Genomic DNA, 19,605 nt, shown 5'->3' on the forward strand with positions numbered 1-19,605 from the left:
ATACATACATACGCAATCTTGTTAATACTCACACGCGCACACAGACGCACACGCACACACACATGCACACACACACGCGCACACACACACGCACACACACACACGCACAGGTAAAGATTAAGAGCTACTAGAAAAAACTAGACAAATTTGACCATTGAGGATCAATACAAAAACGGAGGATACGCTCTGTTATTCATGTTTTTTTGTGGCATCAACAGAGCGGGGATAGTCAGACTATTTGCATGAAATGAACCTGGACGCGAGACAGACTGCATTCACAACAAACACGTACAAAGGAAAGAAAGCTTATGACGACGTTTTGGTCCGTCTTAAACCAGTTGAACTCTAATAATGGTCCATGAGGAACCGAAACATTCTCATTAGCTTTCTCTGCGGATTATTTTTAAGATGTCCCAACTACAGAAGTGTTTTCTTCAAAATAGATTGAAGCTGAAAACCGATCCAATAAAGTCAAGGACACGTTATAACATGAACATTAAAGGGGTCATAGGCTAGAGGAAAATGCTACATATTTATATTACATTGAGGAAGCGCCAAACCCGTAGTTTTTGTACAACGCTTGGCAAATAAGAGATGGCCAGATTTGATATGCCGGAGATTAAAATAGCTCTAATTTCTTTGATCACGAACCCTTGAGCAGCATTAAGACAGGAACCTCCCATGACAGCGATGTGGATGGCAATGACAGAGGAATCTGGCTCAGGATGCAGTAGAAAAGAACAGCATCAGTCAGTTTACAGTTAAGAAGCGTTGCCAGGAGATAAGCCTTAGTACTAACAAAATCACACACACACACAGGACAGGAGCTAAGGCTACACCTGCAACCACAAATATAAAGTACACACGCGCACGCGCGCACGCACACACACACACACACACACACACACACACACACACACACTCACGCTACCTTGCAAATTTACACACACATTCAAACACCATCTTGTAAACATATGAACACCATTTTGTGAATTTGCACACTATACCGTGTGAATATACACACACCACATTGTGACTATATATATATATATATATATATATATATATATATATATATATATATATATATATATATATATATATATATAGGGAAGTACCACCTCTATGGCTGGAATGGGGACCCTCATCCTCAGAGAAGACAATAAACGTACCTCAGAGAAAACTCAAGGTTCTCCCCGGAGCTGTTTGAATATTTTCTTCTCCTACCACCCCCTATATGTTTATTATTCTATGTGAACATTTATTAATAAACAAAATACATTTACAGAAAAAAACATAAACATGAATACAATGGCACAATGTATCAAAGATGATGAATTTCCTCCAGCTCCTCCGAGGCTGGACGTGAGCCAAGTATGCAGCAAGCATTTCCCCTCTGGATGGCGACGCTGAGGCGCTGGAACATGAAAGTGGCTGCCCTTGGGTCCCTGGTGGTGTCGATGAGTCTGGAACCCAATTCTTTAAGGAAACGTGTGGCATTTTTTCCCCATGATCCCAAGGTCTCCGATCCCACTGGGACAAATTGATACTGTTGGCTAATGTCCCTGTACTTGCTGATCTTGTACTCCTCCCTGTGGTCAGCAGCTCCTCCCTGTCGCCCCACACTGTGACGGATATAGGTGTCAGCCAGTGTGGACACACAGGTATAGTCCCATGCTAAGAGCTTGCCATTCTTCCAAGGATAGATGGTGATCCCGTCGGGGCGGTTTGCTGGGTTGTGGGTATTGTTTGCTGCAAGTGATCGTGGCTCCCTCTCGGCAGGGCATCCAGCTGTAGCAAGGGTTCTCTTAATGATGTCGTTGACCTCGTTGTGTCTTGCATGCCAGCCCTTGGTTTTGGAACAGTTAAGACCATGTAGACCGTATTGGTCTGCTTGCACTTCGCCGCAAATACACATATATTCTGTGTGAATTGGGGCAGCAAGGCGCAGAGCCACTGCAATACGGAGGGTCTTAGGGTCGAGTCGCGTTCCCATTGCCGATATGGGAACTGTTTGGAGGAAGTCCCCGGAGTGAGGTGCACTCACAGCCTGGAGACGGGCAATCTCCCTATCTGATGTTGCAGCCCTGAGCATGTTGGCAAGCACCTTTTCAGCAATTGGGCTATCCCAGCTTGACTGTTTGTGAGCCAGTGCTGCACTAGGGTTTGGTGCTGGAGCAGCAAGAGTCTCCCATTCGGTGATGGCACTGACATAGCTAGGGTCTTCTATTCCTGCTGAGTCACTGAGGGTGTCAGGAAGAATTTGTCTTATCAACTCGTTTGATGCAATGGAAGAGGATAGGAAAGCTGGTAGAGCAATCTGGGAGGATCTGCGTACTCCTAGCCCTCCAAGCCTGACCGGAAGTGAGGCTTGCAACCACTGTCCATCGTCAAGGGAAAGATTCAATACACTCTCTAGCATGGCCTTCAGGAGAGAGTCATATTCCTTGAGTTTTGGACTGCTGAAGGCTGGGGAGCATCTCAGAAAATAGATAAGTTTTGGCGTTGACAGGCACCTGGTGAGTAGGTAAAAGGCGTCGTGTGTGTCAATGTCTTTCATCCTGCTTTCCATCGTCCGGAGGTCTGAGACTTTTTTTCCTAGGACCAGATCGATGGCATTGGACCCAAGAGGAGCACCGAGGAGAGTGCTATTGGCTGGATCAATGGCTCGTGCTCCTGGTAAAACGGTACTGATATTCTGTATCAACTGTTGATTGGTAGAAACTATTTCACATTTGGTGGGGTTTAAAGAAAGGCCCAGGCTTTCTCCCATGTCTTTAATTTTACTGATGTCCTCCAGGAGAGACTCTGTTGTGCCAGCCAGGGTACCGTCGTCCAGGAACCAGATATTGAGCTCGCTGGAGAGTGCCTCCGTGACTTCCTTGATGACCAAACAAAATAGAAAGGGGGCGAGAGGGTCCCCCTGTTGCACGCCCTCACACGAGTCAATTTCATGGTCCCCAAACAATAGTTTTGAAGTCACACTATAACACGATTCTATGAAGGGATAAAGGGAAGGGAAGTTTCTATAAACTGCTTGGAGAGCAGCATCCCTTCTGACTGAGTTGAAAGCATTGGCAAAGTCCAATTTGACCAAGGCTTTTTCATAGGACATGTTTTTGATATATACTCGTGCTGCGTGGGCAGCTGCTTCACAGCCCTGTTGAACGCCGAAACCGAGCTGAGTTGGTTTCAGCATTGCAGCAGCCTGGGTGGATGTTTGTCCTTCAGAGCTTGTGCCGTGCTGACGTCCTTGGGAGCGATGGTATCCTCACTGGTTATAAGTCTCAAAGCTCCAATAGTATTACCCTCTTCTATTTTTTTGCTAATTTGGGCTCTGATTTTTGAGGTGTCGGGTGTCCTGTTGTTGGCATTTGCCCGGCGGGTGTTTGTCGCCCTAGGGGGGAGACGGACGAGGTTGTCATCCCTTGGGAATGCATTTATTGCCCTAATAACATGCGTTGCTAGTGACTTGTCCCTCCTTGGTGGGACAGCCAAACAGGCATTGCCAAAAAGCAGCAAGTTGTGCCAGGATCTGTTGTTTGAAGGAGCATCGTTGACTTTCTTCAGAAGGTCAGTGAATTTGCTAGCAGCTTGAGGGCGAGCTGCTTTGGGGATGTGTGTCAGAGTCCTGGTGGATGTTAATTTGATTGCAGATTTGAGGTCCTCTGTAGAGGTGAAGTCACGGTAGCTGTCAGCCCTGTCTGCTGGGGGAGGCTGTTGGTTGCTCTCATTTGGAGCTCTCCTGGAGCCTAGACATCTATTGTGTGCACGGATGTTGCCAGATGTGGGATTGAGTGCACATTCCCTGTGGCACACCCGGCAGATGCCTCGTGAACGACAGCTTTGGCTCTGTCGTGAAGATTCCTGGGAACCCGCGGCTACTTGTGACATTGCTGATATCGTGGGGGTGGGAGGGCGCCAGCTGTGGGGTGACGGGTGAAGGGCAGCATGGATGCATGGGGGATGAGGGTGGGGGAGTAGCGAGCGGCGGAACTTGAAATTGGTGGGGCACTAAACGGCAACACCCTTGGTCAGGAAGTCAGTGGGCCTAGGCTGGGATGAGGGGAGGGGATCTGGGATGGGGGAGGGGGGAGGGAGTGGCCCTGTGTGTTCGCTCAAGACGCACATCACTGACTAACTTTTGCTAATTGTTATACACTTATTGTTCCATTTAGAAAAAAACCCTCGCCATCTGGCACACTAATCACCATGCTCACACTATTAACCGAGGTGTTCTGTTCACCATCCAATGACCGTGTCGTGGGCGGCCACTTCCTTCCCCAACCCACGACCCCGGCCGATCACAGATGTAAACAAAACCTCCTCCACACCTCCACTGCCAGGATCCCCTCACCACCGCTACTTCCCAAATCCCAACATGCACACTGCACTTTCACTGATATAGAAGCAATGGTCCGATGTAGAGGTTTGTCAAAACTCTATGATCTCCGGTCGATACTCACGATGATGTCTGCCGAAACTGGCCTGTGTAAACCATGTTGGTTCCTGGTTTACACACACAATGTATGGAGCACCACACACTGGCTCCCTCCCTCCACGCCGGCAAGCGTATATATATATATATATATATATATATATATATATATATATATATATATATATAGTGGTTGCAAGCCTCACTTCCGGTCAGGCTTGGAGGGCTAGGAGTACGCAGATCCTCCCAGATTGCTCTACCAGCTTTCCTATCCTCTTCCATAGCATCAAACGAGTTGATAAGACAAATTCTTCCCGATACCCTCAGTGACTCAGCAGGAATAGAAGACCCTAGCTATGCAAGTGCCATCACCGAATGGGAGACTCTTGCGGCTCCAGCACCAAACCCTAGTGCAGCACTGGCTCACAGTCAAGCTGGGATGGCCCGATTGCTGAAAAGGTGCTTGCCAACATGCTCAGGGCTGCAACATCAGATAGGGAGATTCCCCGTCTCCAGGCTGTGAGCGCACCTCACTCCGGGGACTTCCTCCAAACAGTTCCCATATCGGCAATGGGAACGCGACTCGACCCTAAGACCCTCTGTATTGCAGTGGCTCTGCGCCTTGCTGCCCCAATTCACACAGAATATATGTGTATTTGTGGCGAAGTGCAAGCAGACCAATACGGTCTACATGGTCTTAACTGTTCCAAAACCAAGGGCTGGCATGCAAGACACAATGAAGTCAATGACATCATTAAGAGAACCCTTGCTACAGCTGGATGCCCTGCCGAGAGGGAGCCCCGATTACTAGCAGCCAACAATACCCACAACCCAGCAAACTGCCCCGACGGGATCACCATCTATCCTTGGAAGAATGGCAAGCTCTTAGCATGGGACTATACCTGTGTGTCCACGCTGGCTGACACCTATATCCATCACAGTGTGGGGCGACAGGGAGGAGCTGCTGACCACAGGGAGGAGTACAAGATCAGCAAGTACAGGGACATTAGCCAACAGTATCAATTTGTCCCAGTGGGATCAGAGACCTTGGGATCATGGGGAAAAATGCCACACGTTTCCTTAAAGAATTGGGTTCCAGACTCATCGATACCACCAGGGACCCAAGGGCAGCCACTTTCATGTTCCAGCGCCTCAGCGTAGCCATCCAGAGGGGAAATGCTTGCTGCATATTTGGCTCGCGTCCAGCCTCGGAGGAGCTGGAGAAAATTCATGATCTTTGATACATTGTGCCATTGTATTCATGTTTGTTTTTTCTGTAAATGTATTCTGTAAATGTATTCTGTTTATTAATAAATGTTCACATAGAATATAAAATATATAGGGGGTGGTAGGAGAAGAAAATATTCAAACAGCTCCGGGGAGAACCTTGAGTTTTTCCTGAGGTACGTTTATTATCTTCTCTGAGGATGAGGGTCCCCATTCCAGCTATAGAGGTGGTACTTTATATTAAATATATATATATATATATATATATATATATATATATCTATATATATATATTTATATATATATATATATATATATATATATATATATATATATATATATATATATATATATATATATATATCGCTTACCATTAAACAGGCCAAAACGACATGGATTCGAATCCTCAGATAGTCGCAGTGTTGTTATTGATTCAATACCACGCTTTCGTGGTTACAATAATATATATATATATATATATATATATATATATATATATATATATATATATATATATATATATATATATATATATATACACACACACACACACACACACACACACACACACACACACACACACACACACACACACACACACACACACACACACACACACACACACAAAGTTGTATGTTTTCGCACATCACCTGACAAAAATACACACCGCGGTGTGAAAATACAAACACCTCCTTGTAAATATACACACTCTTCCTTGTAAATATACACACACCACTTTGTAAATATACACACACACACTACTTTGTAAGAATACACACACAAGCCACTTTGTAAATATACACACACACTACTTTGTAAATACACACACACACACACACACACACACACACTACTTTGTAAATACACACACACACACACACAAATTTGTAAATATACACACATCACCTTATAAACATACACACATCACCTTATAAACATACACACCCTACGTTGCAAAATAAACACGCATCACCTTATAAACATATACACACACACTCCCATATAAATATATACACAAACACAGCCTAGTGAATTTATGTATATATTCACGTTTATGTATTTTATTTTATTTTTGCCTCGTGATGACTTATTCATAGAAGTCAGACTATTGGGGTCGGGTTAGCTCAGGCTTCCCCTCGCAGCCGCTAAAATCAATAACCATCTCCCAAGAGCAGGGTGAATACCTATATATGTTTATTATTCATGATTATTATTGGCAGAGTTCCTATTTGGTTTCCTGTTTATGTTGTAAGTCCTGCGTATTTTGATAATTCGTTTCGTAGCATATTGTGAGTAGTTGGGTGGTGGAGAACATTCCTCTAGGGAGGTACTACCGTCTTGACACGAGTGTGGAAACATAGGTAGTAGGCTGGTAGACAGTAACCATCCAGGGAGGTACTACCGTCTTGACACTAGTGTGTGGAAACATGGGTAGTAGGCTGGTAGACAGTAACCATCCAGGGAGGTACAGCCGTCTTGACACGAGAGTGTGGAAACATAGGTAGTAGGCTGGTAGACAGTAACCATCCAGGGAGGTACTACCGTCTTGACACGAGAGTGTGAAAACATAGGTAGTAGGCTGGTAGACAGTAACCATCCAGGGAGGTACTACCGTCTTGACACGAGAGTGTGAAAACATAGGTAGTAGGCTGGTAGACAGTAACCATCCAGGGAGGTACTACCGTCTTGACACGAGAGTGTGAAAACATAGGTAGTAGGCTGGTAGACAGTAACCATCCAGGGAGGTACTACCGTCTTGACACGAGTATGTGGAAACATGGGTAGTAGGCTGGTAGACAGTAACCATCCAGGGAGGTACTACCGTCTTGACACGAGAGTGTGAAAACATAGGTAGTAGGCTGGTAGACAGCAACCATCCAGGGAGGTACTACCGTCTTGACACGAGAGTGTGAAAACATAGGTAGTAGGCTGGTAGACAGTAACCATCCAGGGAGGTACTACCGTCTTGACACGAGAGTGTGAAAACATAGGTAGTAGGCTGGTAGACAGTAACCATCCAGGGAGGTACTACCGTCTTGACGTGTGAATGTGGAAACATGGGTAGTAGGCTGATAGACAGTAACCATCCAGGGAGATACTACCGTCTTGACGTATGAGTGTGGAAACATGGGTAGTAAGTTGGTAGACAGTAACCATCCAGGGAGGTACTACCGTCTTGACACGAGTGTGTGGAAACATGGGTAGTAGGCTGGTAGACAGCAACCATCCAGGGAGGTACTACCGTCTTGACACGAGTGTGTGGAAACATGGGTAGTAGGCTGGTAGACAGTAACCATCCAGGGAGGTACTACCGTCTTGACACGAGTGTGTGAAAACATGGGTAGTAGGCTGGTAGACAGTAACCATCCAGGGAGGTACTGCTTTCTTCTTATATGAGTGTGACACATGGGTAGTAGGTTGTTTGACAGTAACTGTCCAGGGAGGTATCACTCTCCCGTTATGCGAGTGTAAAACAGAAAGCACCTTCGTAGGTAGCAACAGGGAAGGGAGGTATCACCGTCTTGTCATAGGAATGTGAAACGGAAACCTGTTAAATGTTTTGCACTGTGTCAGGACTGTAGATACTTCCTGGATGTAAGATCGCAAGTAAATCTTACCATTTTCTGTTTTTCACTATACATTTTAATTTCCTCTACGTTTTCGAGTAGCTCTTATTTGGGTAGCATTTCCTTTCCAATTCGGAATGTGGTGGGGATGATCCCCAGAGCCATTAAAAGATATATAACAGATTTATACGAGTGGCCAGAAAACCTGATTTATTCAGGCACAACTAGCAAGCTTCTGGAGAGGAGAGGATACCTTTGGTGCATGCATTATTTATCTGACCATTTATATGCGTGTGAGCGTGTTATATAGGTGTAAGTGGAGGCAAGTTTTTTCATGACTTGACGTGCTGTTGGAGTGTTAGCGAAGTAACATTTATGAAGGGATTCAAGGAAACCGGTTAGCCGGACTTGCGTCCTGGAGGTTGGAAGTACAGTGCTTGCACTCTGTAGGATGGATGGGAATATCTGCAGTTTCGGATTGTAGTATTGGCACCCCTGTGGCAAGACAGTAATGGGGTGAGCGATGGTGAAAATATTTCTTTTTTGGGGCGGCCACTCTGCCTCAGTGGGACACGGCCGGTGTGTTTTTCTCGCATTTGGAAATGGGTAACCCACCTGAAAAAAAATATAAAAAATTACTGCATAACTTGTCTTGCTACTTGAAGACTTCAGCGCTTCAATTACCTTACAATTACCTTACAATTACCTTACAATGGCCACCTAGTCAAGTCACTTCCACTTAAGGAAGGATCACGGCACCAGACCTGGTAGCCCAAGCTAGTATGGTCCAACTCATACCCACCCACACCCACTCATGTATTTATCCAAATTATTTTTGAAACTACAGGTCTTAGCGTCTATGGCGGTACTTGAGAGTTTGTTCCACTCATCCACAATTGCTCTTGTTGTTAGATAGGAGAAAAACAGATATGATAAATACATTAAAAACGACGAGAGAAGATTCTATAGCAACATCAAAAGTTAGAAAAAACTTCATTTGTAAATTGAGAAAGGGATACTGGAAAACAAAGCAACGTTTTTTTTTTTCAAAAATATATTGATCTACTGCCGTACTATGATCCACGAGAAAGTAGTAAATGTAACAACTAATGGAAGTGTAGGGAAGGAAGGGGACTTTGATTGGGACATTTAGTCAGGGAGTAGAATGGGGTCAGGCAGGGGGATGTTATTTATTGTTTGTAACTTGTCTCACTCACCCCCTGTTGTAAAACTTGATTTTTATTCGCATCTGTGTTGTCTTTCGTTGAAAACTCTGGTTCTCTCGTTCTTGTATATATCTCGCTCCAGAAAAAAAAAATTTGTTGATTCGGTAGATTCAGTTTCTTTTTTTACCCAGAAATTCTTATCTTCTAATCCGAGAAAAACATTCGAATTCGACTGAATTTATTATCCATTTATTTTCATCTTTTCTAAGGTCTTATGATAGTTTTTCCTATTTTATAATAGGACTAGATCCTTAAGTATTCCTTTTTGTTTTTTGTTGCTTACCTAGTGTCTTGAGGTGGCAGGAAAGTGTCATGCATGTTCTGGAGGTCTCCGTCTGTTAAACATGTAAATTTGACCTATATCAACTGAATACTGTACTGTAATAATGATTTTTATTTTCATCTACTGCAACTGTTATTTCTGGGACTTGCAGCATTTCAGCGTTCGAAATTTTGATGCATTTATATTTCTTTACCTCTTTATATTCTGGTTTCTGCCTAATCTGTCTTTTGGACACTTGCAATTTCCTCCACTGTCTCTGTATCTGATGCTGTAGTCTGCCTAGGTCTCTAATGTGACATATTTCACCCAAACTTCCGTGTTTATTTTTTGTTTCTCGTTATTTCTTTCATTTCATCCTTTGTCTTCAACTATAGTGTACCTTCTTAAGTAAGACACATATGCAACAGTTAGGTATCTTTATTTCGAAACGTTTCGCCTACACAGTAGGCTTCTTCAGTCGAGTACAGAAATGTTGATAGAAGCAGAAGATACTTGAAGACGATGTAATCAGTCCATCACCCTTGAAGTTTTGAGGTGGTCAGTCCCTCAGTCTGGAGAAGAGTATTGTTCCATAGTCTGAAACAATATGGAGTTGAAGAGGGGCCTGACTTCTCAACGTCTACATTCTTACCTCTACTAGTGACCTACGTCTCACCTCCTGGCGCTATATATTGTTTCAGACTATGGAACAATACTCTTCTCCAGACTGAGAGACTGACCACCTCAAAACTTCAAGGGTGATGGACTGATTACATCGTCTTCAAGTCTCTTCTGCTTCTACCAACTTTTCTGTACTCGACTGAAGAAGCCTACTGTGTAGGCGAAACGTTTCGAAATAAAGATACCTAACTGTTGCATATGTGTCTTACCTAACAACCTGTCGGTACTTTATACCATTTTATTATAGTGTTCCTTCCTTATTGTTTAGTTTCTCTCACTGCTTCCCATAATCGGTGTTGACTTACTGCTGCCTCACCTGTGCTACTGCTACTAGTCAGAAGTCATACCTTCCCACTGTCTTTCCGCATCACTGAGGCCACACATACCATAACTCACGAAATCGTAATAATACGATTGAAAAGAAATGACGGAACGGGTGGGGATTGAACCCATGGCAGGTGAGTTTAGGTTTGTGAGTTTTAGAACTCACTAGCCTTGGGTTCAAGCCCCACCCGTTCCACGATTTACATATTCCATAAACTGGACTCCAGCTCTTGCTCTAGATATCCTCTTTCACCATCTCCAAAGAGAATTATAAGCTTGATACTTTTTATCGAGACTGGTGCAGTCCTCACACATACCAATCCTGCCTTCAGACGTCCTGTAGGAGGAACTGAAGTAGATATAGTATGGCAACACTGAGTCCGGTTTATCCTTTCTGTAATTATACTTTTCTGTGTACTTGTCCCTCTCACAGATCTGTTTCAGACGCACTTTAACTGTATTCTGAGCTAGTTATTTTTCATCGTGATTTGAGCTCGTTTTCACTCTGTAGTGCTGAAAAATAGACCGGGTCATACCACCCTCAATCATCACTACCCCTAGGACGCATCTTTCACCTCGGTTACTGAAATTCATACCCAAGTAGTAAGGTCTGTCATTTTGTCCCTTTGTCCCTTTGTTGTAAAGTTTGCTAAATAGCTTAATCGTTTCAAGCCCCCAAAAAGAGAAAGAACGCCTAGCCTACCCTACTTAACCATTAAGTTTCCCTTTCCTCTCACATCTCTAGCCCAAACCTGCTCTCCATCCCATCCAATGCTACCCATCTCCATTCAGAACAACATTTCTCGCCTTTTCACACCCCGTCCTTGCTACTAACTCAAAATATAACATTCTCCAATAAATCCCTCCAATCCTCTCCCATTTCTTCCTTGACACCTCCGAAAACATTGCCATCAAAGATTATCAAAATTGCTCCTTTTGTACACAGATGTTGATAGAATTTCCAATAAACTGGGTGAATTAAGAGGAAAAGTATGCGGATAACGCAAATATAAAATCAACAGCAAAAGTAACGAACGCATTTTCCTCGAGGAACTCCAAAATACAGGCCACACGCAGAGAATACCCGAAGACAGGTCAAAAGGAGAGGCAAGAAGAAAGCTTAGGTCAGGTCAGATCAGGTCGTGTGTATTCCCAGGTTTTTATCATTTCATAATGTACTGGGATTAGCAGACATTAATGGAAACAAATCTGAACTAGAATTCGTGTTCGGAATATTGAATACAAGAGCAGGTTGATGAGCTGCATATCTTGCCTGAAAAATGCTTTTTAATACAGTGTCACAGAGAAGGTTGTCAAACTTAAGAAGCAGGCTGGGATAAAAGGTGATTTATTGGCACTGACAGAGCAATACCTGAACAATAATAGTTACTGTATGGCATGAAAATCAAGACGGAAAAAAGTAATTTGTGAAGTTCCACAAGGATCAGTGTTGGACCCTATATTGTTCCTGGTCTATATGAAGGAAATGGTTCCACGACTAAAATCCCATTTAATGAATGAAGTACAAACTGAAGAGATTTGAACTTAACCTAACAAGATGAAAATTGCAAACCTGGGAGAGTGGTCAAGGGGGTTGAAAATAATGCACCATTTATGGTGGATAAAATATAAAGAAGTGACCATTACCCTAAACCTGCTACATAAAGTGTATATATACGCAAAATATAAACAGAATAGACTAACCCGTAACTGTAAACATGGGATTCAGGAATCTAAACACCAGGAGGTAACGAGGCCCAGGAGCTGGAGATAATGTGGACGAGGCCAAGAAGATGATGAACCCGAAGAGGCCCAGGAACTCCAGATCACCTTGAAGATGTCCAGGAGCTGGAGATCTTGAAGAAGTCCAGGAGCTGGAGATCTTGAAGGCCCATGAGCTGGAGATAACCTGGAACAGGCTTAAGAGCTGGAGACAATCTGGAACAGACCCAAGAGCTGGAGACAATCTGGAACAGGCCCAATAGCTGGAGACAATCTGGAACAGACCCAAGAGCTGGAGACAATCTGGAACAGACCCAAGAGCTGGAAACAATCTGGAACAGGCCCAAAAGCTGGAGATCATCTTGAAGAGGCCCAGGATCTTTAGCTCAGCACACTCAAGAAATCTAGCTTAACACCCAGATGTAGTTCAACTGACTTAAGAAGGCCAGAAACTGGAGCTCACCCCAGTCTAACACTGAACATATTACACAAATAACCCGCACATAGAAGCGAGGAGCTTACGACGACGTTTCGGTCCTACTTGGACCTGCTACCAGGCGTCATAAGAATCAGCTTCGGTTTCTGCGTGACTGTCTTGCTGACTTCCTTCCCTCCACTACCACTACTACTACCACCTCCTGTCTATATATACCCATCCTGCTCTCCTTTGCGTTAGTGTGACTTTGTAAATGGTCCAAGTCGGACCGAAACGTCGTCGTAAGCTCCTCTCTATGTGCGGGTTATTTGTGTATTGTTCCAGTCACTGTATTGTGCCTTTTCTTGTTATTTACTGAACATATTAATGCAGTAACACAGCAACGTTGAAGGTCTGAAGCTGATCAGAAAAGGCATTTACAAGTTAATATATGGAAAACAATATACTAAATTTTACAATTTTCTCAATGAAATTGATACACCAGCAACTTTACGACCCCAGACCAATCTGAACCATCCTATAAAATGCATCAGGGTTAAAAAATTGAAGCCGATCAGAAGAGGTCGTCTCTAGCATCACGCCGAAATCAGTACACCAATTTGTTTAATAAAATTGGTAAAGTGGAGTTTACAAACACAGTAACACTGGGAAACTTTGAGCAAACAGTAATGATATAATTGTTTAAAATTTGAAGCCAGTCGGAAGAAGTATGTTTCTGTTATCGCAAGGAAACAATACCAATTTTTTAACTATACTATTAGTAAATAGGCAATATTGCAATTACTCAACTCAAATTTATAGGGAACTTTTTTTTTTTTTTTTAATTTGAATACATCATGCAGGTAAGTTTGAAGTTGTTCAGAAAGTGTATTTTAGAGATATCACAGGGAAAATGTATCACACAGTTACTTAAATATATTCCAATAAAAATCCAAATTTTCTAAGCAGGATGCAAAAAAAAAGTGTAAAGTTTGAATCCCATACGGGGAGGCGTTTTGAAGATTAGGATTGGTACGCCAGCGGCTGTTGAATCACTAATGATTAGTATGAACAAGTCAGTGGTTACTTAATCACTGACGATCTGCATGAGTAAGCCAACTATTGCTCAATTACTGATATTCTGCACAGATGCACAAGGGGATTATCACTGCAGTGGATTATTATTCTTACCAAGCACCAAAGTCAACTTTCTTACGTTTCCCATTAATTTACAAAACATTTTTCTTTAATTTAAGCTTACTTAGGCTGGGTTGAGTAGATTCAAATTACGTTACATAAGCATTTAAAAAAACGCATACTTAACCATAAATACAGTAAACTGAAAACAGTGGCGATTCCCTCTAGCAACGAGGTTGCCGATAATAAGCAAGAAACCCACAGATCTTCACGAATATCACTGCAGGTGCGTGATTCAGTTGATCATTGATAACCAGAATGTATATGCAAAATGCTTTTCCCCGAAGCAGTGTCAGAGACTAGTATACGAACCCCAGTGGAATTAAGTCATTGTTAGACTATATTTGGTTATCCTTGGTTAAATATACATAATGTAAATTTTATATGTTCATAATATCTGTGTGCTTTCAAGAACACTGAAAAAAAAGAATGTTATGTACCCTAGCCTAAATAAATACTTCATTTGGTTGCCCAGTCACTGGCCTCCAGTGGCTGGACAAACCACTGGAAGTCAGTGGTCGAACAGCCACTGGACGGGTCATCATAAGAATAACACGGCCCGCCTCGGGAGACATTTTTTCTTGTTATTTGCTAATGGTTCCTGCGATCGTCGAACCTGCGGGTCTGTCTCAGATCAGGTTTCCTAAATTGTAAAGCAAATATTACAAAAAGAAGAACTATTAAGAAAACACAGGAAAATAAAGTGTACACTGAATGTAAGCAGATGTTTTTAAGATATACTTGTCGACTTGCATGTTCGTTGTTTATGAGACAAAAACAAAAACTGCAATCCCGCCAGAGTGCAAAATGTTTAATAGGCTACCGTTATACACTCATAAGGCAGTAGTAACCCAAAGGTCAGAAGATGAAGACGACTTTGGATTATGACTCTTGGAGGGCAAATATTAGCACTACTGCTAATATCCGTTAGGGTAGTATTGCAGTACTGCTAATATTTTGAGAAGGCTAATTGAAGTACTGCTGATAATTAGGCACTTTTCCCTAGGATCCGACCACAACAGTTAACACCCAGGTGCCTATTTACTGCTAAGTGAACAGAAGCAACAGGTGTAGGGGAATTAGGTGATTAAGACACAGACGCAATCCTTTGATATCTATTTTTTTTCTTAAATGTACTAAAGTGCTGCACAAGTGTTTTATTCATTTACCTGTCAATATTCCATACCATTAATTTAGCAGCAGGTGTGGACAAATATCTATCTTATTGGCCTGGGCTTGAATCATGGTCAGGAATATATCGGGAAGTTTGTTGCTGTATGACTCGTATGAGTGTAGTGCTTAGTGGTGAAAATATGATAAATAATCAGAATGTTTTGTTTAGGTGCAAGTGTGTGAGGAGGAACGACTGCCCAAGATAACACAGTTCTATATCCAATGTCAAAAACCATCCGCGTTCACCCCAACAACTGCGGCATCAGCAATAGGGGAGACGTGGCCTAAGGGGTGGATGTGGTGGCACGGTGGGGATGAAATGAAGGTGGGGGAGTGAAGGGGTCACTAATGGAGTGAGGGGTGAAAAATGAAGTGACGTATGGAAGAGGCAGCAATGGAAAGTGGGAGGCTAGCGGTGGAGGAAGTGAGGTGATGGAGGGAAAGGTGACGTAAGAAGGGGAGATGGAGGGAAGGGTGATGTAGGGAGGAGTGATGTGGGGGAGATAATGGAGGAATTGTTGAACAGCAGCAAAAAATGAAGGGATGTGTAAGAGGTTGTGACAGGAGATCAGGGATGCTGAGAAGGTAGGCTGAAGTGATCGGACTTATATTTTATGGTTGTAGTCGTGGAGAAGACAGCAACAGAGTAGAAGGTTTTAGTAACGGAAGAAGGCAGAGATGTAAAAAAAAAAAAAAAAAAAAAAAAAAAAAAAAAAAAAAAAACGAACTGAAGGTGAAAGTATGTAAAGATGAGAGAGGCGAATGAATAAGCAATGCTGGAGGCTGCTTAAAGGGAGTTATCCTCTTCCTCTTCTGTTGTTGTTGTTGTTGCTATTGTTGTCGTCGCCGCCGGTGTTGGTGTCTGTCGTGGCTCTGACTGTGGTGAGGCACTGATAAAGATATTCCGACTCGTATATTTATTCGGTGCTGATGTTTAATGTATGATAACAACTGATAAGGCAGGCGTTTCAAAACCAATAAACAGAGGAAGGTTCGCTTGTCCAGCTCGGCCGCTACAAGGTTGCGATTCTCTCCAATCAGCTCCCTCGTTTTTATTTATTCGTCCACGCTCAAAAGCACGCGATTCTTCCCACATTTTCTAGAAAAAAGGAGGGTCCTATTTACATACTTGGGTCACGGAGTAGGTAGCTGCTGGGGTTTAATACCTCATCTTCCACCCCTGTGAGCTTCTCATGTTTTTAAAAAAGGTGTTTAGTTCCGGGTCATTGAAAAGTTTGTGCCTGCATGATCATAGGTTGTAAATATGTAGAGGCGAGAAGTGTAAAGTCTTACAGTGACAATGTAAATTCAACTGTGTAAAAAATTATGCAATCCAATCACTCTAGCCTCAAAATAATTCCCCTGACTCCTAACCCAATACGTTATGGTCATCCTATTGAAAATTTAATAAGATGTCATGCATATACTGTTTTGATATCCCTCAAAGTTGGCAGTTTGGTAAGGTTCACTCGAATTACATTAATGGCACTCTTATGAATAAACATTCACCATTGCTGAACCAGAGGTATGATACTCTTACATAAAAACGACAGATTTATACACCCTCAAAGTCGTACTGTTTCACTCCATCCTTTCTAATTTTCCAAACCACCTCCATATCCCTTCATCTGCTCTTTCAATAATACTTTTAGTAACCCCACACCTCCTCCTAATCTCCAAACTACATATTTTCTGCATAATATTCACACTAAACATTGCCCACAGACACGAGATTTCCACCGCCTTTAACCTCCTCCTCGCTGCTTCATACCCATATAGGAGTGTTGATACCATTCCCGTTTTTGCCTCCATGGATAGACTGTCTCCACAGATGCCTCAATGCAATGTGTGTGTGTGTGTGTGTGTGTGTGTGTGTGTGTGTGTGTGTGTGTGTGTGTGTGTGTGTGTACGTACTCGCCTAGTTGTGGTTGCAGGGGTCGAGTCACAGTTTCTGGCCCTGTCTCTTAACCAGCAGCAACTAGGTCACTCTTCCTGCTCTATAAGCTTTATCATGCCTCTTCTTAAAGATATGTATGGATCCTGCCTCCACTATATTACTTCCCAGACTATTCCACTTCCTGACTGCTCTGTGACTGAAAAAAAATACTTCATAACATCCCTGTGATTCATCTGAGTCTTCAACTTCCAACTGTGACCCCCCTGTTGCTGTGTCCCATCTCTGGAACATCCTGTCTCTGTCCACCTTGTCGATTCCTCTCAGTATTTTATGTGACGTTATCATATCCCCCCTATCTCTCCTGTCCTCCAGTGTCGCCAGGTCGATTTCCCTTAACCTCTCCTCGCAGGACATGCCCCTTAGCTCCGGGACTAGTCTTGTTGCAAACTTTTGCACTTTCTTTAGCTTCCTTACGTGCTTGGCTAGGTGTGGGTTGGAAACTGGTGTTGCATACTCCAATATATGCCTAACGTACACGGTGTACAGGGTCCTGAGCGATTCGTTTACGAGATGCCAAAATGCTGTGTGTTTGTGTACACATTTATGTGTGTGCGTGTGTAAAAGACTGGATATAATGATCCTTGTAATATGAAACAGATAATTACAAATAGATAACTCATTCTCTCTCTCTCTCTCTCTTTCACACACACACACACACACACACACACATACACACACACACACACAGCTTTAGCACTGCTCTGCAGAGATTAATTTAATCGACTGCAAAAGATATATGAAATCAATATGCACAAATAAAAGGGGATCAAAAAGATTGACTGGATCCAATTTATCATATACAAATCGCTGCATGACGCACAGGCTAAATGGATCAATGAGCTGATTCTCCTCTTAACGCAGACAACCCTTGTTACTCTAACTGGTATTGTTTGGAAATCATGCTACGCTTGATATACTGGTTATACTCGTGCACCTGGTGGGATGTATGATACACCATCTACAGTGGTTGGCCTAGTGTAATATGGTTGGTATGTTACAGCATATACACTGGCGGACCAGGTGTAGCATGATTTACTAGTTACATTGGTGGACCAGGTGTAGAATGTATGATTTACTAGTTACACTGGTGGACTAGGTATAGTATGCAGGATTTACTAGTTACACTGGTGGATTAGGTATAGTATGCAGGATTTACTAGCTACACTGGTGGACTAGGTATAGTATGCAGGATTTACTAGTTACGCTGGTGAACCAGGTATAGTATGTATGATTTACTAGTTACACTGGTGAACCAGGTGTAGTATGTATGATTTACTAGTTACACTGGTGAACCAGGTGTAGTGTGTATGATTTACTAGTTACACTGGTGAACCAGGTGTAGTATGTATGATTTACTAGTTACACTGGTGAACCAGGTGTAGTATGTATGATTTACTAGTTACACTGGTGAACCAGGTGTAGTATGCAGGATTTACTAACTACACTGGTGGATTAGGATTTACTAGTTACACTGTTGAACCAGGTGTAGTATGTATGATTTACTAGTTACACTGGTGGACTAGGTATAGTATGCAGGATGTACTAGCAACACTTGTGAACTAGGTATAGTACTCAGGATTTACCAGCTACACTGGTGGACCAGGTGTTATAAACATAATAATGAAACACTTGTGCAACATTTGGGTATCTTCATTCTGGAAACGTTTCGCCAGGCGGTGACTTCTTCAGTACAAAGCAAATAATGATGGAAAATTGAAGGACTGAACACATCGACTCCAGCCTGAGGGACTGATTACCTCAAACACATCTTCCACCTTTCTCTTCTTTGAACAAAAGAAGCCACTGGCTGGCAGAACGTTTCCAAAACAAAGATTCCCCAATGTTGCACTAGTGTTTGATTTAACAACTTGTCGGTCTTCTAGACTTGGTGTGGTGTAGTATGCGTGGTAAACTGCCTTACCTGCAAGGTATACTATAACTTCTTCTTTGGGCTTCTGTTTGATTTTTTTTTTTAATTTCCTGGATCTTCCTCTGAATTCAGCCTCCTTCTGTACTTGGGAGAGAAAATTAGTCATTCATGATTTTTTCTACTACAATAGTTTCCTTGATTCTGCCATTTCTCCGTTGTTTCTTAGTTTCACTTCTGCCAAGTAACAACAGTGATCACCTGCTACGACAGGCATTCCATGTTCAATCTCGTCAATGTCGGTCTCGCTGGAGGTGAATACAAGTCCCATCCTCACTGGTTTATCGTTCTCGTTTTCTCTCGTCGGTTCTTTAACATGTTGCATTAAAATGTTCTGCATTTTAAATTCAAGGAGCTGACTCCTCCATGTGTAATAATGTTGGTAGAATTACAGACGATATGTTATATAAAAGGACACAAGTGCGTCTAATGTGACATTTTATTGTGGAAACGTTTCGCTCTCCAGGATCTTTGTCAAGCGAAACGTTA

This window comes from Cherax quadricarinatus, chromosome 82 (genome assembly GCF_038502225.1).
Source record: "Cherax quadricarinatus isolate ZL_2023a chromosome 82, ASM3850222v1, whole genome shotgun sequence".
NCBI lineage: Eukaryota > Metazoa > Arthropoda > Malacostraca > Decapoda > Parastacidae > Cherax > Cherax quadricarinatus.